Raw genomic sequence first — 17,396 nt, 5'->3', positions numbered from 1 at the left:
TAAGCATGCAAATGTAAGTGGATATTAAATCTTGGAGTTTTTAAAATGTTTTGTATATATTCCATGTACACATATATCCAGTAATGGCAAGGTTGATAAAAGTTAAAAGCCCACATTTATCTTAAGATGGATATATGAGTATCATGCTTAATACAAAAAGCAAAATCTGTTAGGCTTTCAAATTTAATTGAAAACGTAACTGGTTTAATATATACCTCTTTTTTTTTCTAACCTATTTGCAATAGCTAAGTTGACTGAAGGTTTTGCCTGCTTCTGAATTTCCCCTTTCAATCTCAACATAAAGGTGGGTACCCTAAAGGGTATTTTAAGCAATCATCAGAAAGCTTGCCAGAGGAATAAAGCGTATCCACACAGAAAGTACATCTAGTATGAAACACATAGATAAAAAAAAACATGGGAGAAACCCACTAGGAATCTTGAGCTACAACCAGAACTAAGGGCCCCAGCAAGAACTAGTCATGACATGCCTGTGCCATACTTGATAATCTGAGAATAAACACAGTCTGTAGCCAAAGCTCTTTGCCAAGACTCAACACATGGGGGAATTATAAACCTAGTATCAGGGGAGTGTACATGCCCGCAATCAGACCATGCAAACCACGTGAGAGGGATTCTGGGCACCACATAACAATGACAGTTATAGCTCTGCATTACAGATCTAGATTGAAATGCTAATGGATAAATGCTTCCCTGTGAAAAACATCCATCCCCTGAAAGCAAAACACTCGTAAAAGAAATATATTTTCACTGATCTTCTGAAAACCTGCCAAGATGACTTGTGCATCAGCTTTCTGCTTTCTTTCTTTCAAGTGCCCTGTCTTTGGGACAAAAAACGTTTCACAGGATTTGCAGCTTTGGGACATGAAACACTCTTGTCCAGAAAGAACAGCCTGGAGTTTGCCAGCCCACGTTTTCTAGACCACCAAGTCAATTAGCCTCCAACCACTGCACTTTGTTCCCACTAAAGCATAACTGATTAATCTGTATTAACCAAGAAAGGGATATTTTTATGTTTCTACAAAAGCTTTGTTTGTTTACAATAAAAAGCTTATTTTTCAAGGCACTCATTTCTAATTTAACTCTCTCCTTCAGTAGGGAATTAAATTTTCTCTTTAAAAAGAAATTCTGATAAGGTTTACATGTTCTGTATCCAGTGTAATTTTACAAAATCTACTTAAAATTCACCAATTTATCAGAATTTTTCACTTGGAATGAACGTAGTACCCTCCCCAGCCTTTTAGATATTCAAAGATTTTCCATTTAAATTATTTTTCTCAACAGGAAAAGTAATTTCATCCAGTGATCTTTTCCATGGGGAAGTAAAGAAGTTAAGGCCCAGGGCCTTCACAACTTCCAGGGCTGCAGCCTCACAACAAGACCTCTTTATTTCTTTCTTTAGCCTTGCAGCCTTGAGTTTTCACGCTATTTCTCAGAAATGCAGTTATTCAAATACCATTGGTCCCTTCAACCTCATCAGATTCACCCACATCCTTTGTCATAGTCTTAACACCAGCCCGAAGCTCTTCCTTCCTTATTCCTTTGCCATCATTTCTGCTAACAAGTTCCTCTGATATGGGGATCTGTATCTCCTTTCATGCTCTGGCCACTTCAGGAGGCTTTAAAATCTTTTTCCTGGTGGTGTTTTCCTGAGGGAGGCAGAAGATTTCCTGTCTTTTCAGACTTTGGCCCTCGCTTCCCTCCATGGTGCCAAGGCCCTGCCCTGGCAGCAGTCACATCCTCTTTCCCCATCTGAAATGCGAGCACACCACAGGGGCAGAAGAAGCCAGGAAAAAATAAAAGGGCAGGAAACGGAGCTGAACAGAAAGCAGATCGGCACTTGCAGTCACCACTGTGCTGGAGAAGGGAGTGGGCACGAGGAGGCACCCCGAGGCCCAGCCCTCCTCCATCCCATGTGAGGCAGCCGTTGTGGGAAGCTGCTCTGTAAGGAGGCGGCACAATTCCCTCTGAAAGGCTGCGTGACACAGTTGTGTAAACCATTCTCCTGCGAGCCAACAGCCTGCCTTCCCCTCAGGTTGTCTCCAGGCACCAGTCCAGGTGCTTTTTTCCCAGATCTTTCTGCAACATTTGCCTATGACAGCTCAGTTGTCTCCCCGCTGCCCACTCAAGATGGCAGCCACAGCCTTCTTTCTGGGCTGGCCAGCTCCTAAAGTGGCTTCCCTACCACAGCATGAGGCGGCCAGTGGCATCGTATCATCATCAGCCCCTCTGCCTTCCTCCTTCACACTGGTCAAAGAACAGATTTCTCTCTGGACTCAGCTGGACTTTCTCTGTATCTCCTCTTCACCCAGCACCGCCTCCCTCATCCTGAGGAGCCACATTAAATTCCCATCTTTCTCCCCACCACGTAACAATCTCGGACTTAAATAGAACATATATGTTTTAACATTATATTTCTATGGCAGGCAACAAAGATTCAGTTTAAATTCCAATATTCACCATAGATCTCCAGTTTCTCCAGGGCTATCTTTGTTTCTGCCAGATTTTCAAGTGTGAAACTCTGAAACATTGGGGTTCACTTAATTTTTCCCAGATATTTCACTAGGACGGCACAGCTCCTTGGATCATGTGTATTAAACACAATAACTCATCCCCAGTGATGATTTTTAAATAGTAAATTTTTTCAAGCCTTTTAGCAGAATTCAGACATTGCAGCATGCAGTCAAAACCCTCCCAACACAACAGGTTTCCTAAATGATGAAGGAACAGCTGCAGGGACTGGATCTAACACCAGGGACATGGAAGATCCTGGGAGCATGGGTTGAAATTCAGAAAACAAAGAAACAAGGATTGAGTAATTTTTGTTTCATGTGCAGAAATGGTGATACTGTGATGCTGATTACATCCTCCAGAACTAAACACATTTTCACAACAAAATGGAAGCAGTTGACAAGGCTATTAGCAATGACCTACCAGAGAGCAGAAGGGAGAAGCTGGCACTTACCCACTTGGCTTTTTTTTCTTAAGGTCTCTGACAACCACACCTTTTTCAAAATGATGTTTTCTTACTGCTGTTAGTGACAATAAAGCCTCAGGCTGCTTTCTTCAACAATGACATCATTCTGCTGTATGTTCTGCTTGTGGAGGTGAAGTGGCTGTAATCCATAATGTCATTATCAGCTTTTTATCTTAATACATACAAAGCAGTGCTGTTGGGAGCATAACTATGGCTACTCTGCATGTAATTTAAGAAACTGTGTAGAATAGGGAAAGACAAACAGCTGCATAGTGTAGAAAAAGGAGTAAAACCAGAAAGAGGATACAAGAGAGAATCAGAGAGAAGATGGAAGACACTAGTAAGAGGAACAGCTGCCAAATATATGTTACAACAGATGGGAGTGAGATGAGAAGAATAGGTGGAGACATTTCAATGAGGAAAGCATAAGAAGCAACAGCAGACAGCATGGGCCTAGAAGATACCTAAAAAAAACAAAACAAAAAAAACTTAAAGGAGATGGATGACATTGTATAAGGAAGAAAATGAATGGAGGAATGTGCAGGGGAGTTGAAAACACAGGTGTAAGAAAGCACATTAAATAGAAATGGAATGATCCAAAGATGTATTCTCCCTCTCTTAACTTCTTTTTGTGCATCAGTTCAGAGTTGAGCTCTCTACCAAGTTCAAAGAAATTGCCTAGAGCTCCCTCCGAAGGCAAGCAGTAAAGAGATCTTATGTGTTATAATATAAGCCTACTTCGTATGTATTTGAGAAATACCACAAGGTACTTCAGCCCCACCTGGATTCACTACAGCATACACAAAGTGTGCGTGGTCCTGTGAAAACTTATTACACAACAGCCTTTGTGGCAAAGAGTGAAGGCAAATGCAGCCAAACTGGGGGAAAAATTGAAAGCAGGAAGGCAGACCAAGCAGAAGAACACCTGAAGTGGATATGGGAGATGAGATAGAAGCAAGGAAAGGAGAGTAGAGTGATCTGTGGGGAATAGAATGGCCAGTACCTTCTTATATGTCTGCTCCACACCAGTCTTGCACATTTTTTTTTTCTTGGTCGGGACTCCATCCCCTCCTAGTCCAGATAAGGCAGGGTAGCTAGAAAACTCATGTTACTTACAGGAAAAGATGAGTGTGCAGTCACCTTGAGCCGTTAGCCCCTGTCTGCTCTGTGATCTTCTACAAATAGCATTAGCTCCTGAAGGCAGAAAGATGAAGCCACCATTTTTTTTGTAGTAAGTTCAGTTGGCTACTCTCTCCTTCAGCAGGCACCAGCATACACAGCGAGGGAAGTGGCAATGAAAGGAAGTGCCCCAGGAAAACCAAGATTGTCATTCAGATTATTTCTTTCCTGGATTTGTCTCTTAGCCCTAGAAAAGGGATAAGGAGAGCTGGAATAGTGGTATTTCACACTCTCCTCCCTAAGGAGGCATTTTACCCTCTTCTCTCCTTTCTAAAAGGGGAGCAGATCTTCCTTTGGAGCCACTACACATGGCTTGCCAAAGCTGAATTTCATGCTCTGAAATGTTTGCATTTAATCTGGCACATGTAGTTTTCCCTAGAAGGTATGAACAGACACTTACCATGGATGATTACAGCATAAGAGTATGCAGGCATGTTTTCATCGCATATTAGGTGAAACTGCAGGACTACATTCCAGTTTATCTAGGAATATTTTGTAGTCTACTCAGATCCTTAAGGCTCAAATGTCCAAGGCATATTAAAAAGAATCTGAAAAGAAAATCTCACTAATTCTCAAATGACCCTAATAACTTGTCTAGAGGCTGGGCTTAAAATTGTACTTTTAGCCACCTGTAACAGTCTTTCTAGAATAGTAGGGGTGACCCTATTCTCTACTAGTTTATGAAATTGAATGACATCTTCCAGTGGAAAAATAGTCAAGGGACAGCTTTGACTCAAGAGCAAAAATGAAGAGCAAAAAAATTAGGATAAATGAGAAAATGAGGAGGGTTAGGAAAATGGTACAGACTGTAAAGGTAACGGAACACTTCGGAGAGGCGAAACAAACACAGGGAAGAAGAGGAGGCAGAGGTTCTGGAGGGAACCAGAGTGTTGCACAGGTGGGAAAAAACTCATTTGTTGACACTTGATAGCTTCAAACCTTACTTGATTTTGAGCTCAGTAGACACTTTAATCAGTGGTGCAGCTGGAGCTAGCCTGGAACATGGTTCTCTCACACTGGGAAAGGAAGATGACTGTGGGTTGTCTTAGATCTGAGGTATGGGATTCATCTTTAGTTGATGGAAAATGTATTTATGACATTGCCTAGGCTCCCTTTTCTTCATAATTACTAAATGCAGCCAGCAACAGCATTTCTTTGGTGCTATCTACCAGCTATTCTTTAGGATTAGTGATTTTTAATTTTGGTGCTAAAGGCAAGAAACTGCTGCTGTCATTGCCTCTCCTCCTGCTATCCATGTGGATACAAACTAAGCACCCCTTTACCAGTGTGGAACTACTGCCAGGGGGATGTTTGCAGTTCCAGCATGGAGGGGACTTCATATCAATCACCTACCTGTCTGGACATGCTGCTGTGCAGTCCACAGCAGTGAAAAGGGTTGAACCATCTCATAAGGTAATCCTGGAGGGGAAGAAACTGGCAACCCAGGTTTCATCCTGTATGCAGATTACTGATTTCACACATCTCTTCCTGTTAGACTGGGGTGCTTTAAAATCCAAGGTAGGCAGAGGTACCTGAAACAAATACAGCTGATAATGACTTCAGTCCCACAGATGGCACTGTCAGCTAATCAGTGTATAAAAATATTCCTTCATACATTGGCATACAGTATCCACTTCATACCTAATACAGGAAGAACATACTCCCAATGCTGTCAAAAAAAATCCCTTGTTAACTGTCAGTAACCAAACTAGCAAAATGTTAAATATCCCCTTTTGCCAAGTCTTTAAGCACCATGCTCATAAAGGGCTTCAAGAATTCTTCAACAGTGCCAATCTTCTGTTGGTCATGATATGCTAATTTATGCTGACTGATGTGAAGTCAGCTAACTGTGATAGAGAATCCATTAAAGAACAGAAAGAATAAATGAAGCTGAATAAATTATTGGAGGATCTGGAGCAAACAACTTCAGAAGACTACCTGTCATGAAAAGGTCATATTCTCATATTGCTGTCAACCAGTGGGCTCATAAAAAAAAGAACAATTTATCAACACTTTGTGACCGCTCCCTATTGTCATTTGTCTTCCAGTCTTTGCTCCTTACCTGTATTATGAAAAGCTCTCCGCTCCTGGCTGATGAAGCCACTACTCTATTGTCATCTGAAGGGCTGAAATACTACCTGTTTTAGTGCGTGAAACCCTGAACTGTCTTTTCAGGTGTCAATGATAGAGTTATATACAACAAGTTTGCACAACAACACACCTGATCAGTATAAGGGAATGTTATCTCGGATCATATTGTCTGGGTTTCTAGAAAGCTTCCTCCAAGAGCTTCTTGTAACTCCTACACCCACTAATATCCTGAGACAGGTTGAAAGACCTCTAAGACTATATCCACAAATGCAACTGTGGCCTATGAGAAAGAATGCACAGATCTTTAATCATGAGACTTCTAATTGATAGACTTTGCTTCAAGTTCTTTCTCTGTAAATCCTCTTTCCAGTTAGCAGTAAGGCCCAATTCTAATTCTTCCCTTAATGTCTTTATTTGTTACGCATCAGAAGAAATTTACCAAGATTTTCCAAACAGAAAATGAGAATGAAAGATTAACTGTTTGTAGGTACAAACCTCAGGATGCAGCTGTCTGAAAAGCATCTTTCAGGGTAGTGATTAACTAAATCAAGAGGAAAGCAAAAATCTTAAGACATGCAAAAAGGAATTCCCATGCAGAAACAATCTTGCAGAGTAAGCCCTCCCTGAATCTGTGGGGCACCATTTCCTACTGAGGAATGGCACAGAGCTGGTAAGGTTGTCGATTCATTGTACTCCCAAAACCAAGCTTTGTATTGACTTTTTTCACTCCTTCTGGCAGGGTGAAGCCGAATGCCTGTAACAGGGTGGAAAAGACAATGAAGAGCTCCATCCTTGCCAACAGCTCCCCCATACATACACGGTGCCCTGTGAAAAGACAGAAAAGGCAATCAGCCAAAGGATTTCTATCACACCTACCTTTCTAACTTGCTTTTGGTTTTGTTGGTTTGCTTCTTTTCTGCAGACTATGTCCTTTCTCTTATCTGACTTTGTCATTTAATGATTTGGAACTGAAAGGCTGCTTGTATTTACACAGAAAGTTTTAATCTATATTTACAGCACGCAGCAAGACATTATAGAAATGATGACCAGGGTTGCATAGTTTACATTTACAGTCTTCCTAGCACTATGCATTTTGCTGCTACTATTTTGATAACTGAATCTGTCCTCCAAGAGAAACTGGATCTGTCTTCCAAGAGAAACTTTTCTATGTGTTGTTCGTTCTCTTCAAATCTTTTCCGCATACAATTGGACTTCTCTCTTCCTGGAGATCTTTAAAACAGTGAAATGTGTTTATATACCTATTTGTAGATGCCTGTAGTTGTGTTGGGGAATGAATGGATCTTAGGTTGTTATCACAAGGAGTAAATAAATCCCTGTTCAGTGCATATACCTATTGAAAACAGTAAGAATGCTTCTCTGTTTACAAAGTTTCCATCTTTATCCACAAAGTGGCCTGGGTTGAACTGATCAGGTGTCTCCCAGCAACAGACAGAACAGGGTCAATATTTGATAAAATTATGGTGTTCTGAAAAAAGGATCAGCGGCTTCAGTTCTGTCTTATTGTTCATATTCATCAGATAAGCAAATAATGACAAAGGAGCAAAGAATTTAAAGTCCTAATTTAAGGTCTCATTTTTTTCAAAAATGAGGCTTTAAAACATTTCATAAGTAGTTTAAACTTTTGAGAATGTTGCTACTTCCTTTCCTTTATTACTTGCTGCCAATAAGTTCAATAAAATAAATGGTTAGGATTTTATAATGTTCATATTGTTAAAATGTGTTGCTTTTATTTTTCCTATTGTCACTAAGTATTTTTATTACTTGTTCAGCTTTTGAATTACAGAATATCATGAGTATCAGTTTAATTTTTCTCTATGTTACTTGGTAATTTCTGCAATGCTAGGGTTGCTTTGAGCAGATCCAGAAAAAAAGGAATGAAAATGAAACTACATGAAAAGCAGTGATGGAAGAATATTTAGGAACAAGCCCTAATGTACCTTTCAGTTACAAACTTGAAAATACTTTAGTTTCACTAAAATATTTGCAAGATAGTGCATTTAAAAGCTTGTGATATGAAAATAATTTCAAATTTGCAAGTTTTTCAGTAAAACCTTTTTTCCATTTTGAACGTCCTCTGTTCACCAGCTGATAAGCCGTTTTGATAAGGAACAGACCTGAGAGTGCTGGAAATTAGTATGTTTATTTCCAGTCACCATTCACAAGCTTTCTGTCAACAGAAATAATGATCTAAGAACCTACTAATATTTAGGACAACGTGTACGTTTCCTTGCAAAAGGCCAGCCTTAGAGAGAGTCATAACTCAGGGGTACTGATAGAACTGATAGGATGCAAGGGTTCATGTCCCCAGCCAGGAAAACCCTCAAAAGCCTTTCTAAATTAATCTAAATTACCAAAGACCTACTGATATCAACAGTTCTCAATCACAGTTGCTTTTCAACTAAATGAGCAATTAAATCGAAAGAAACTAAAAAAGGATAGTGTTTTGGGAATCACTAGCTGAGGTGGCTTCCATTGCTAAAAAGTTACGTTAAATCAGTTTTTAAAATGGTTAAAGTGAACCAGACATCAGATATTCAGATATGCAGCATATTTGTACCTTTGGAACAGGACATTCCGGCAGTTCTGTGTCCTTCACACTCTCTCTAGGAAGTGAAATTAAGATTATATTACTGTATTGCTGGATCTCATTAATTAAAGCATTTGTACAGAGGAACTTTTTTCTGTCCTCGTAGCAAATTAAATGGGAAAAACCCGGAACAGCATCCAGCTCCTTCTGGACTTTCTCTAAGGAGGAATATTCAGCTTTAAATATACACCAAACAATCTATAAACTCTATACTTACATTTTTTCCTATTGCTTTTTATAGTAATAATAACATCCAACAAGATTAAAAAGATATTTTATAAAATAAGAATGCCTTCAAATTCCCATACAGATGACCTGAATAGAACTTGACACTGAAGTTGTTTATAGGTGCATACTCAAATAATACTTCAAAAATAATGGTAGCAAAGTCCTTCTATAAGAATATATAGGTTCCTGTTACATTTACTGCTCTGAGATAATTTATAAAAAGACTTTTATTAATATTTATTTTTAGAGGCAGGGAATCAACTGGAAAATGAAATATTAATCATGTATTAAGAGATCAGTTTAGTAACTGATCAAGGATTGTTTTTTACTCAGAACCACATAGATTTTTCTTGTCATCTACAGATGGCCTAATTACTACTCTGTAATTACCTGCCTTGGGAAGCACCCAAATTAATTTTTCTCAAGGACTTTTTTTTTTCCCCCACTTACAATCTGAGCTGAAATGGTAATTTCTGATTAATTTCTGAGCTGGAATGTTCTAATTAATATGAGTCTTTATCATTGCAATTAGATTGACCCTGTGCATGAGGAAACTTAAGACTGTTTTAATATATCCCGAGATGGTGAAAGATCATGTTTTGAAAATTCAGTATGTGCAATCTAGTCTCAAATTTTAGGTCTTCTGAAGAGCTGTTAGGTAACAACAATGGGACATCCTTTCTCCTTATCACTTCCACCATTTTCTTCTTGACAGCTTCCTGTCGTGCCTAGTACCCAGCTTAGACTCTCAAATATGAGGCCTTTGAAGTGATTTGTATACCTTTTAATCCTTTCTATCCTGCACACTCTGACTCTTCACTTATTTTACTCTGCCAGCCTATATCTTTCTTCTGTGAATATCATTATTAAAAGCATACAGTTTCAAGCTACTCACCCCAATCTTTTTTTTATATCTATTTATATGTAGATATCTATGTTTGAAGTTTAAGCTTCATGGAATAACCACACATATTAGCAACTTCCTGCTGTATTGAAATTATTTCTGCTGCAAAGAAGCCAGAAGCACATCAAAGTGTAGCAGTCATGGGTTGTAAAGGATGACCTGAAGACTCCACCTTGTCCTCAGTGGAAGTCTAATCATTATGGTCAGTAGAGGGGAAACGGTGCAATTTATCTCATCTGAGACTAGACTCCTCCACCTGATCAGGTGAATCACACTCTGCATTCTGTATAGAACTCTTAAAAATGAAACCTGAAATGACTGGCCTGTATGTTAGAAAGGTTACAGCAAGAAACAGATACCTGCAGTTCGCCTGTTTCATACCCTAATAATTAGTTCCTCTACTATACTTTGAACAAGCTCTACTACTATTTGAACATGTATAATTTCTAAAAAGTTGCAGAACTGCTTGGGTGTGCTTACCTTGAATGTCAGGATAAACCACCATATAGAGCAATGCCCAACATAAAGTGGCGGCTGTAGTTTCTGTACCTGCCAGAAAGAGGTCAAAAATAGTCTGGATCAAGTTTTCTTCATTATAAGTAGCATCAGCATCTTCTTTAGTCTGCAGATACTAATTGGAAAGATCAAGTTAGGGCACGCAAAAAAAGAAGTAAGCCACCTTGCATCACAGGAATATTTACTGATACTATCCAAAATGGAAAAAAAAAAAAAAAAAAAAATTAAATGGCTAGAAAATAAGACTTTCTGAATAATATGAAGACATTTTCTAATATTCTCCACTACATTTGTCAATTTATCCTATCCACATACACATTTTGTTCTTCAGCCATGACAGTGTTATTAATTGTACATGCTTTCTATTCCTGCTGCAAATCCCATCATAACAGTCGTTTCTAGTTGTATCTTAAGCACATGCAGATCTGTTATTATTGTGTTTATAGATAACCTACCTGTAAATCTACTTACATTATTACTTCATCCTCCTTCTGCCATCTCTTAGTGTCAGGTTTTTTTAATTCATCTACCTATAAGCTTTTCTATGGAGAAATTGTACACTTCTAAATTTATATTAGACATCATTATAATCAAAGGATCACTTTAAATCCCTTGTTGTTAATGGAGCATAAGAAGAGTTCAGAGATACTCACTTTATCTATCTCATCCAAATAGTAATCAATAAAATCTTGATTTTCATCTGGTTTTCTCTTTTCTTGTGGCTTTCAAGTTCCTTTGCTAATAGAGTGTTTACAATATTTATGCTGGACATAGTCTGTTTAAATGGTGCTGGCAAATGCGTTGCAAGCCAGGGAAACATTTCATATACCTATAAAAGACATATTTTAGATACGTGGTATTACTGACATTAGCAAACTAAATTTGAATCCTAATGCAGGCTTTTGAGCAGTGGAAAAGGCAAGTGAAAGACTCTGATAACTGCATCTTCACCTTTACATTGAAGGGATAGTGCCTATCCCATGATTCATTAAAGCCTTTCTTAATCCCATTTTTTCCCTGGAGCAGAATTTCTCTTAGTTTTATGCTACAAATTTTCCATTGTGATGTACAAAGAATAAATGAAGTTACTCTGTACCCCAGTTCATTGCTAGGCTGAACTTCAGTAGCAAGGACCTCATATAAAACATGCCCCTGTTCTCAGTTTATCCAGCATATATATAATTTCTATCTCATCACTAAAAAAACAGACCCAGGCTGACTTCCTTGACTCATCTGCTAACTGCAAATAGAAATATCCAAAAACAGGTTTATTTTCTTACTGTAGGATACTGAATGCATGGGGATTTTACTCAGACACACATTCTCATAGATAAGAAGCAAACATATCACATCTGCGTGATATGCAAAACAACTTGATGAAGTAGAAATACTGAGCTGTGTGGATTCCCTGCTGTTTATTCATTGCTCTAAACCTATTCACATTCTTGCACTTATACCATTATAAAACCACATCTCGTCAGAAAAGAAAAAAAACCAACACTTTTTACATTAATTCCATTCCTCTACTTCATTTCGTTTTCTTTTTCCCGTTTTACAAATTGCACCATGTCCTTCCAGGTTACAGAATTACTGCAGCTTAAATTATGCATTAGGTCATAACTCTTGGGCTCACCTATTTAAATGGCAGCTGCATTACAAAGATTTATCTTCCCACAAACCTGTTCAGATTCCTGGATTGTATTTCTTCTTGGTCCTACTGCGTAATTTTGTTTAAAACTACCTGTCCACTTACCAGGAAAATACATTAGTACAGACCATCATTAAAGGGTTGTACATCACTGTGAAAGCACTTTAGAGAGCAGGACAGAATGAAATATTGGACTAGAATGTTTTTGTTAGCTGTGGACACACTGTTAAGAGTTTTTAAGAACAGCTTATACAAATACCTACTGAGAGCAGTTTGGAAATAGATGATCCTGTGTTTACCCTGGTTAGAAGATAGCTTAGGAATCATTCCACCTGCATTTTCTGGGAGAAAAAAATCTTAAGTAGTGGGGTTTTTTTTACCAAAAGTATCAAATTAGTCCTCAAATTCTCTAGGACCTTGATTACAGCAGTTTCCAGTTAGTAAGAGATGGTGGAAAATCATGCAAGATACAAAGCCAGATGAGTTCCAGCAAGTTCTGCAGAAGCAGGCTGCCTTGTGCCTTGGTAAATTGACTTCTTGACTATATACAGTATCATGGGTCCCATTCATAAATGGTTAACGATAAAACTGCCCTTGTTTGAGGCAATCTGTTCCACTGTTTTTGCAGCTGCAGTCACAGTTTCACACAGAAGCAAGATAGCAATTTTTTCTGTCCAGGTCACCAGATGTGAAGTTAGGAGCTGTCGTCTTCAACGGAGACAAATATCATCCAGCAGCTAATGGAGATTGACTTCCAGTGTGCATTACTGAATTGTCATAAGGACATGCAGAGGTGGTACAGATGTTGCTGCCAAAAACTATAGGAAAAAGCTACCATTAAGCAATTTCATGATATGTTACCTTTATGCAAAACAGTTGCTCTACTTAAGTTCCTATGAAGTTAGCTAACAGTAGTGAAGGAAGTAGTAAAGACCCATATCACTCTTGACATTTGTTGACAGTCATGATTTCATATGGTACAGAAATCCACTTTGTCAGACAGAATTTAAGATAAGCCTATTTCAGAGCTTTTCAGATATTTTTACCTATATTTTACTACTGAGTTTCAGTTATAGTTTCAAACACTGGAGTTGTACAGGTAGCGCTTTTGCAAGAAAGTCTTTTGTACATCTCCCAAACATGTAGCAAGCCTATATATTTCCATTGCTGTCCACCAGATATAGGAAATTTCTGTACTATGATGAAGCATAAGCAATTGAAAAAGTTTTGAACTAGGCATCTGGAAGTACTGTTCTGATGCAAATTGTTCCAGCAATTCCAGGTGCATTAATATTTATTTTTGTTATAAAAGTAACAAGTAAGTTGCCTTTTTCGTTGTCTATCTATATAAAGTAAACAATCAAACAAAAAAATAATTTTCCTCACAAAAACAACAGATACTGTTCCCAAATGCCGTTATAGTATCAATGGATTCAATCAAGCTGTGAAAATTTACATCATCTTTAGAGAAGCAATGTCCAAAAATCACAGAACAAATCACATTTGAGATAGTATGAACAACAGGCATAATGAGGTCCAGAGGTTTTCCTGTAAATACAGTGAACAGTATTCACTATTAACACTTACTGTTCCTGCTTTTCCCACCAAAAGGAGAGCTGATAACATTTTATAAACACTTATAACGTTAATTAGATTGCTGGATAGCAGATTGCCATTTATGGGTAAAAGGCATGAGTAAACGAATCTTCAGACATCTAAAACCCACTGTTGGTTAAAAAAAAGGCAAGACTGCTGGTGGGAATGGAATTAGTAGTAGTAGTAGTTATAAAAACACCCAGATTTCACAAAACCTTGGCATCGGTAGATCTCATGTTTGGCAATAACCAGGGTACATAAAAGGTCAGCTGAGACATTGTATGAATAAGCAGCTGAATTGAAAAGAGAACCACCTTCTATTATTTGCTTATATCCTTTATACTTGAACAGTAGAATAATTGAGCATACCTATAGATTCACCCTGTTATTGAGCAGCACAATCTGAACAAACTTCCTCTCTTGCTGAGGAGGCTGCCACAAGCCATGTGACATGAGCTTTTTCCACTGCACTTGCCAGAGCAGAGCCATAGGGTTGTGCAGCCTTGATCAAAGCTTTTAGTGTTTTGTGCCTTGTTTTTCTTTTCTGGAGAGAGATATGGGGTGTTGTGATACTTTTTTTGTTACTGTTTACTTTTACCCCGATTCTGTGACCACGGGTAATGTAAAACTGACTAAGAAGTAATAACACTAACAGACAGTGACCATGGAGTCTCAGTTCTAAGTTCATACTGTGGGGTTTCACATGTAGCATTTCTGCAAGGAAGTGTCTCATGCAGATTGTATGATACAGACCTTTAGGACTCGGGTCTGCATGTATACTTTAAATCTGTTTTTGTAATCAAATAGTTTCAAAAGCTACAGGTGAACCATTCTTCAGCAAAATTACCCATTGCACAGACTGACCTGCACGCTGAGTCACATACCATTTGTTTTCTATAAGTATTCCACCAGGTGACAAGACTTCCTTTTGCAGTCGATACTCCTGGCCTTTTTTCCCTACTCCCATTTTCCTCATTGCTGCAAGTCCAAAATGCCTCTGTTACTTCCAGAGATGACCATCAGAGAACATAACACCTAGGATCATAATGAACTAATGCTTTATAAATTAATGAATTGATACAGTTAATACGTCAAAGAAGCTTCTCTTTGATTCTAATTTTTTCAAATTTTTGCCAGCAGTCCGGCAGCATTCCTCTATCCTCTCCTTTCTTCTTCTAGTTTAGCCATCTATCTCCTGCATATAAACTCCTACAATAGGTGTTTTTGTTTTGACAGAATCAAAAAAAGAAATGCTTCATAAAAACTCATGAAAATGTTAACCTTTTTTCCACTATAAATTAAGGACTTTGAGACTCTAAATCAGTTTCCAAAACCAGGGTTAGAATACACAAAAAGAATTTGTGAAAATAGTTACCATTTCCATGAGTCAAAATGTGAAAGGTACTGCTTCTTGGCCTTCCACCAATGTCTTCAACATGGACATTCAGACCTTCTTTCACTGCTTGAAACCCTTGCAGGACAACTATAGGAATGTTTGAAACCCATAAGGTGAAGACATTACCATGAATTTTGGCCATCTGTAGAACAAAGCAGCAATAGAACAACATGGGTGAGAACCAGTACATTTAAAATCAAACAAGATGAACCAGATCTTTTCCCTTGGCAGATGCCCCAGGGGTGATTGACCTTGAGAAGAGAGCATCAAATCTATGCTTACCTATAATATAGCTCGAAGTCAGGTTTCCATCTAAAATCTTTGTTTACTAAAGATCAAGATGTTCCTAAAATGTCAGACAGCCAATATTGTCAAAGTCTGTGATGTTATTTATTGCATGTCTTACAACTCAAACTCATTGCAGACGAATTCTTACATGATTGTAAGAAGAAAACATTAGCTTAAGAGTTTCATGTGAACCATGTACAGATTCCCCTTTGTGTATTAAGTGTAGCAAAAGCAGCTGAGGAGTTGAGTAAAGCAGGAATCACTCTCTCCTTTCTAGCTCAGCTGTGATAGCCTTGTCTCCACTATACTGTGCACACAGACATCACTAGAAGTAGGCAGGACACTCCTTTCCCTGGCTGGAGAATTGGGAGCTGGAAAAGTAAAAGGCTGAGGGAGGTGCAACGGTGCGTAGATCAAAGTAGCAAGTCTGTGGAGCGCAGTAAGCTGGGAAGAGTGGGGAGTTGCCAAAACATCCCAAGAACTGCAGGAGTAGAGGAGTACAAAATTTTGCTGCCTGGGAGCAAAGAGGGAACAGGTATGCACGTTAAGCAAAAATTTATATGCATGTGCTTGCACATTTGTGTTTAATTTCATTTTTTGGAAGGACTAATTCATGGCTTTTGAAATCTTGGGATAAGCAATACTACTCTTCAGGTTTGGGAGGTCAGAAATAGAAAACACAACAGACATGCACTGGCTGTAATTTTATGTTGTGAGGTCAGACTACTTTGCCTTGAAATACGCAGCTCAGGAGAAGAAAACTGGCAGGACAGAGAACAACCAGGGAAAAGGAAGGTTGACAACAAAAAGTGAAAGTGAGGTGCTATTACTTATATATTTAAATGTTAAACATTTAATGTATATTTATGAGGAATATAAAACATTAGGATACAAATTCTAGAAGTGTTGTTCATTACAACTGGACTTATAAAAGAGTTTGAGCGTAGGCACATAATTAATTAGTTCAGCTACTTAAAAGGTCAATCAGGCTCAGCAGACTGAAGTCCTTTGTGAAAATCTGACCAAACTGCATGTCAGAAAAAAATTTATTGTAAGATCTTTTGAAAAATCTGTTGAATAAGCATAAAAAAATTCATCCTTTCTGTACTGGTAACACATAGGCACTCAGTAGCTCTTTCATAGGATATTTAGAAACTGCCAGTGCAACAACAGTCAAAACACAGACATGTAAAAGACTGCACAGAATTAAAGACTCTGCTTTAAAATTTATCTTTTTCCTATGTCTAAGACAGGAATATTATCATCAGTATTGTTTTGTTCATATGCACATAAGGTTTTAATGACATGTTTCTAGTAAGCTGAAAATTTTCATACCAAGAAAAAGATATTTTAATGATCCCCACCTATTTTCACATTTATACAATTTAGAATAAATCCCTCCCTAGCATTCAAAGTAAGAAGATGTTAAACATTCACATTTACTTTTCAATCAGCTTATGAGTCCTTTAATTAATTGCCTGAAAATACATACTTTTTTAAGCATCTCATGATGAATTTGGACGTTCATCTGCAGCAGATTTCCAAAGAAGGGGTATGGAGTTGGTCCAGGAAGAAATCATCTTCTCATCCATTGCAATTTCAGAAACTGCATAAACAGCAGAGACACCACAAAAAATACCAGCACCACGCTTACTGTTAACATTTCACTTCTGATTTACAAGGCTACATTGTCTCTGAAAAAGTGCTATATAGACAGAGGATAGATCCACTTTATCTTGTTTTGCTAGTACCTCTCTAAAAAGAGGAAAAGATGTTGAAGTTTCTCTGCCCCTCAGTCCTTCCCTCTTTATCACTTCACTTCCCCATCCCAGAGAATGAATTGTTCTTATTTTTAGGCATATATGACATCATTCCATTATATTGCAGCTACAAATCTGACAATCATCAGCTCTTCAATGGATGCAAAATGTGGGTTAATTATATGCC

General features: G+C 38.2%; 1 protein-coding gene and 1 pseudogene across 2 annotated transcripts in view; one reads left to right on the top strand and one right to left on the bottom strand.

Moving 5' to 3' along the window:
- LOC115346834 (cytochrome P450 2J2-like) overlaps positions 1 to 17,396 on the top strand; it is a 105,570-nt gene that overhangs the window by 66,563 nt on the left and 21,611 nt on the right. The gene's annotated exons all lie outside the window — the stretch shown is intronic.
- Positions 5,885 to 17,112, bottom strand: LOC115346835 (annotated as a pseudogene).

The sequence above is a fragment of the Aquila chrysaetos genome, chromosome 10, assembly GCF_900496995.4.
Source record: "Aquila chrysaetos chrysaetos chromosome 10, bAquChr1.4, whole genome shotgun sequence".
In the NCBI taxonomy this organism is placed as follows: domain Eukaryota; kingdom Metazoa; phylum Chordata; class Aves; order Accipitriformes; family Accipitridae; genus Aquila; species Aquila chrysaetos.
This window is presented reverse-complemented; position numbering and strand designations above follow the sequence as displayed.